We start from the raw sequence: 6,434 nt of genomic DNA on the forward strand, positions 1-6,434 counted from the left end.
ATTTTCTGAATGTAGGAACAAAATTTGAAAACAGGAACATTTTCCAAAACTTGAACTATTTTTAGAATCTTGAATATTTCTGGAAAAAGAAAAATTAAATTGAAGAAGAAGAAAACAGAAAAAAAAACCTGACCACAAAGAAATAGAAAAAAAGAACAGAAAATAAAAAACTGTAGAAAAGAAAAAACCGGTGCAGGAAACCTTCTGGAATGTTTCCAAAACCGGATGGGGTAGTGCCAACGCGATCTGGCCGGCCCAGTCGTGTCGGTCGGCCGCTCGCCTGTGTGTTGCCCCGGCAACTTGCCGCAACGAGCGGCAAATAGGAAATTCCGGCTATGGGGGCGAAGGGAAGCCCGTGGTCACGACAGTGGGCTTGGGCCTCCAAATTCGTATCCAGCTTCCTACATTTTCGTCGACAGGCCGAGAAGCGAAACCGCGAAAAATCCGTTTCCTTTCTCTTCGCCCTCTCTTACTCTTCTTTGGTGGAGACCAGGATCGAAACACGAAGCCGCCCGCCATTTTCCTAGCCGCCAAACTGGCGAGGCAGTCCTCCCGCGACTGCTTCAACCGAGCAGCGCCGCGCCTCGCCGCCGCCACCTGCCCCTCCCGTCGCCTCTCCTCCACCGCGCAATCATGCCCTGTCGACCCATCTCCGCCTCACCCCTTCAGCCTCCTCGCCGACCACCCGCACCCCGCGGTAGCCCAGTTCCCGAGCACCGGCTTCTCCCACCTCGCCGACAGCCCGCGCCTCGCACGCGCCATCCACGCGACCGTCCTCCGCCGCGCGCTGCCGCTCAGCGCCTTCCACAGCAACACCCTATTCGCCTTCTACTTTCGTCACCGCTCACCAGATGCTGCGCTCCACCTGTTCGACGCAATGCCGGACCGCTCCCCGTCCTCCTGGTACACCGCCATCTCCGGCTGCGTCCGCTGTGGCCACGAATCCACTGCGTTCGACCTGCTGTGTGGCATGCGTGAACGTGCAGTTCCGCTCAGTGGCTTTGCTCTCGCCAGTCTCATCACCGCGTGCGAGCGCCGGGACAAGGAGGAGGGCCGCACGTGTGGAGCCGCCATACACGCGCTGACCCACAAAGCCGGACTCATGGTGAACGTGTACATCGGGACAGCGCTCCTTCACCTGTATGGCTCCCGGAAGCATGTGTTGGACGCACATAAGTTGTTCCGGGAGATGCCTGAGCGGAATGTTGTGTCGTGGACGGCACTGATGGTGGCCTTGTCGTCAAATGGGTACTTGGAAGAGGCATTGAGAGCTTATTGCCGGATGAGAATGGAAGGTGTTGCGTGCAATGCAAATGCGTTTGCGACGGTGGTCAGCTTGTGTGGGTCGCTCGAGAGTGAGATGGCTGGGCTTCAGGTATTTTCCCAGGTCTTAGTTTCTGGCCTACAAAGGCAGGTCTCCGTGGCAAATTCACTGATTACAATGCTTGGTAACATCGGAAGGGTGAAAGATGCTGAGAAGCTCTTTTATCGAATGGAGGAACGTGACACTATATCATGGAACGCTATGGTATCAATGTACTCACATGAAGGACTCTGCAGTAAATGCTTTATGGTATTTTCGGATATGCGTCGTGGTGGATTGTTAAGGCACGATGCAACTACTATGTGCAGCCTGATATGCGCCTGTGCCTCGTCAGATTATGTCAACACTGGAAGTGGAATTCATTCCCTGTGTCTCAGGGGTGGTCTGCACTCTTATATTCCCGTGATTAATGCCCTTGTTAATATGTATTCCGCTGCTGGGAAGTTGGTTGATGCTGAGTTTCTGTTCTGGAGCATGGGCAGAAGGGATCTAATATCATGGAACACTATGATTTCATCATATGTCCAAAGCGGTAATAACATGGATGCATTGAAGACACTAGGTCAGTTACTTCAGACTAATGAAGCTCCAGATCGCATGACATTTTCCAGCGCTTTAGGAGCATGTTCAAGTCCAGGAGCTTTGATGGATGGCAGAATGGTTCATGCCATGATATTACAGTTAAGTCTTCACCGCAATCTACTGGTTGGTAATTCTCTCCTCACGATGTATGGTAAATGCAGTTCTATCCAAGATGTCGAGAGAGTATTTCAGTTGATGTCCACTCACGATGTTGTTAGTTGCAATGTACTTATTGGGAGCTACTCAGCGCTTGAGGATTGTACCAAGGTAATGCAGGTATTTACTTGGATGAGAGGTGCAGGATTAAAGCCAAATTACATAACATTAGTGAATATCCAGGGTTCTTTCAAATCTTCAAATGAGTTACGCAATTATGGATTGCCCCTGCACGCATACACAATCCATACTGGATTCATAGCTGATGACTACGTTAGTAACTCTCTGATCACAATGTATGCTAACTGTGGCGACTTAGATTCAAGCACTAAAGTCTTCCGCACAATCATCAAGAAAAGTGTTGTTTCCTGGAATGCTATGATCGCCGCGAATGTTCAGCATGGCCACGGAGAGGAAGGCTTAAAGCTTTTCATGGATATGTGGCATGCTGGAAATAATCTTGATCATGTTTGTCTAGCTGAATGTTTGTCATCCAGTGCAAGCCTGGCATCACTAGAAGAAGGCATGCAACTACATGGTCTTGGTGTGAAGTGTGGGCTGGATAATGACAGTCATGTGGTTAATGCTGCAATGGATATGTACGGGAAATGTGGAAAAATGGATGAAATGTTGAAAATGCTCCCTGATCCTGCCGTTCGACCCCAACAATGCTGGAATACATTGATATCAGGTTATGCAAGATATGGATATTTCAAGGAAGCTGAGGACACATTTAAGCATATGGTGTCGATGGGGCGAAAGCCAGATTACGTAACATTTGTCACTCTTCTCTCAGCTTGTAGTCATGCTGGTCTAGTGGACAAGGGTATTGATTACTATAACTCTATGTCTTCTGTATTTGGTGTTTCCCCTGGAATAAAGCATTGTGTTTGCATTGTGGATGTCCTTGGACGTTTAGGGCGATTTACAGAAGCAGAGAAGTTCATTGAAGACATGCCAGTCTTAACAAATGATCTAATTTGGCGTAGCCTGTTGTCCTCTAGTAGAACTCACAAAAATCTGGATACTGGGAGGAAAGCCGCCAAGAAACTCCTTGAGCTGGATCCTTTTGACGACTCAGCTTATGTTCTTCTGTCAAACTTATATGCGACAAGTGCAAGATGGTCCGATGTTGATAGACTAAGAAGTCACATGAAAAGCATCAATTTAAATAAAAGGCCTGCTTGCAGTTGGCTTAAGCAGAAGAAAGAAGTAAGCATCTTTGGTATTGGTGACCGGAGTCATAATGACACAGAAAAGATCTACGCGAAGCTAGATGAAATCTTTCTGAAGCTCAGGGAGGTAGGTTATGTTGCTGATACCTCATCGGCACTGCATGATACAGATGAGGAACAAAAAGAGCAGAACCTTTGGAATCACAGCGAGAAGCTTGCATTGGCATATGTATCACTGTTCCGGAAGGATGTACAGTAAGGATATTCAAGAATCTTAGGGTCTGTGCGGATTGCCATTTGATATTTAAGCTTGTCAGCATGGTTTTTGACAGGGAAATTGTCCTGAGAGATCCTTATAGGTTCCACCATTTCAAAGGCGGATCATGCTCCTGTTCAGATTTTTGGTGACATTAGTTGTGCACAAAAGACAGTTGATGCGATGTGTAGGACTGGTAACTGTACAGAGAGAATTTGTTGCCTGGCTGGAGCAAAAGAAGAAAAAAAGGTTTTGTGCTCAGAATTATCGATCTCAGTATTGCTAATTAATGCTATTGCTGTGGTACTGGCCTATTCCAATCATGGTTCTTGAAGCAATATAACAACGGCATATAAATCGAAAGAAGCATAGCTCTTGAAAAATTATATATTTGGAGCCAACACAGGTAAAGTTTTTAAGGTTACTATTTATCACTTTGATGATTCGCGAAGAAACCACACCAGGAATCTGCCTGTGTTCTTTCCGGAACATATTATCTGGAACCAGCGAGCAGCAGACGATTCATGACCTAATGTTTTGTTAGTGCATACACTGAACAATGAATATGAACGCCGCATCATGTCAGTTACAGTTCCTCCTTTTGGTCCTTAGTGTTGAAAGTATGGGCCCTTGATTTAATTATATGTACTATCGCCCTTTGTACTACCGCAAAAAACAAAAAAAAAAACAGTTATAGGTAATAGGAGTAGATGACTGGCCGGTGCATTGATTCCGGCCGGCAGATGAAGCATGATCGCCGCCTCCCGCCTTGATTGGACCTGATCAGACGCACTCACGCGCCGCACAAAGAAGGCCCCTCGCTCTCGGTGATTAACTCCGCAGTAGTGTGTATTAAGGGCAGCGGTGGCCCGAGTACAGTATGCCTTTTCGCGTCGCCATGAATGGCTAACCGCCGCCTGTTGCTTCCACGGCCAGCAACCTACTCATCAGTCGCCAACCGTTTCTTTTTACTCCGCATATAAGATTTGATTAAAGTCAAACTACACAAAATTTAACCAAATTTATATAAAAAAGTATGAACATCTACAATACTAAAACTATATAGTATGAAAATACGTGTCATGGTGCATCTGATAATATTGATTTCATATTGTAAATATTTATATTTTTTAATATAAAGTTAGTCAAACTCTGCAAAGCTTGACTTTGACCAAACCTTATATGCGGACTAAAAAGAAACATAGGGAGTACTAGTATCATGCATATGATACTAGTGCATGATATGATCGCTGCTAAGAGCATCTCAAGCCGCGCCCCCAACAGGCCCTCCCCAGGCGTTTCTGCCGCGCCGACGTCCAAAAATCGGCCCAGTCGCGTCCCCAGTGGCCCGTTTTTCATCGGCTTGGGCCGAAATTGACGCCGGCGGACCCAGGCCGAACCTGGCGCGCTGGGGGCGCCCGAGGGCGTCGGCACAAGCGAAAAGGGGCGTGGGGCCGGTCTGTCGGCGAGTCGAGAGCCTCTTCCCGCCGTTTCTTCCCGCCCTCGCTCCCACTTCCCTCTCATTCTTTCCTTTCCTCCCGCCAATCTCCCTCTCGCTCGCCTCCCCGCGACCGTCATGTCGCCGAAGAAGTACTTGATCCCCCGCGCCGCGACGAATGCGACCGCCGATGTCACGCAGCCGAAGTAGAGGAAGTCGAGTGCGCCGCCGTCCAAGCCACCGGGCATGTCAAATGCCGACTGGAGGGTGGAAGTTCAGCGACGGGAGGCTGTCACCGCCGACCAGCGGAACAGGGCCATCGCCAAGAAGGCCCGGGACAACGCGGCGCGTGCGGCTGCGGCTGCGGCGGATCAAGCCGAGGCCGAGGCGGCTCGCGCGGGGATGATGAACCCACCCGGCGGCCACGCCCAGTACGCGGCCTGGAGTCAGCAAAGCGTCGGCTCTCTGGCCGCCTTCTCGTCGTCGCCGCAACCGCGGGGATGCACACCATCGCCGGGCTACGCCGATGGGGACGCGCACGGTGGGTTTGACCCCAACGTCACCTTCCCCCATGGACACCTGGCCCAGCGCATGTTGGAAATATGCCCTAGAGGCAATAATAAATTAGTTATTATTATTATATTTCCTTGTTCATGATAATCGTTTATTATCCATGCTATAATTGTATTGATAGGAAACTCAAATACATGTGTGGATACATAGACAACACCATGTCCCTAGTAAGCCTCTAGTTGACTAGCTCGTTGATCAATAGATGGTTACGGTTTCCTGACCATGGACATTGGATGTCGTTGATAATGGGATCACATCATTAGGAGAATGATGTGATGGACAAGACCCAATCCTAAGCCTAGCACAGAGATCGTGTAGTTCGTATGCTAAAGCTTTTCTAATGTCAAGTATCTTTTCCTTAGACCATGAGATTGTGCAACTCCCGGATACCGTAGGAATGCTTTGGGTGTACCAAACGTCACAACGTAACTGGTGGCTATAAAGGTGCACTACAGGTATCTCCAAAAGTGTCTGTTGGGTTGGCACGAATCGAGACTGGGATTTGTCACTCCGTGTAAACGGAGAGGTATCTCTGGGCCCACTCGGTAGGACATCATCATAATGTGCACAATGTGATCAAAGAGTTGATCGCGGGATGATGTGTTACGGAACGAGTAAAGAGACTTGCCGGTAACGAGATTGAACAAGGTATCGGTATACTGACGATTGAATCTCGGGCAAGTACAATACCGTTAGACAAAGGGAATTGTATACGGGATCGATTGAGTCCTTGACATCGTGGTTCATCCAATGAGATCATCGTGGAACATGTGGGAGCCAACATGGGTATCCAGATCCCGCTGTTGGTTATTGACCGGAGAACGTCTCGGTCATGTCTGCATGGTTCCCGAACCCGTAGGGTCTACACACTTAAGGTTCGATGACGCTAGGGTTATAAAGGAAGTTTGTATGTGGTTACCGAATGTTGTT

General features: G+C 48.5%; 1 pseudogene; it reads left to right on the top strand.

The window, feature by feature from the left end:
- Window positions 1–440: 440 nt before the first annotated feature.
- Window positions 441–4,137, top strand: LOC123172618 (pentatricopeptide repeat-containing protein At3g24000, mitochondrial-like; annotated as a pseudogene).
- The last annotated feature ends 2,297 nt before the right edge of the window (window positions 4,138–6,434 follow it).

Source organism: Triticum aestivum, unplaced genomic scaffold (genome assembly GCF_018294505.1).
Source record: "Triticum aestivum cultivar Chinese Spring unplaced genomic scaffold, IWGSC CS RefSeq v2.1 scaffold105876, whole genome shotgun sequence".
Taxonomy (NCBI): Eukaryota; Viridiplantae; Streptophyta; class Magnoliopsida; order Poales; family Poaceae; genus Triticum; species Triticum aestivum.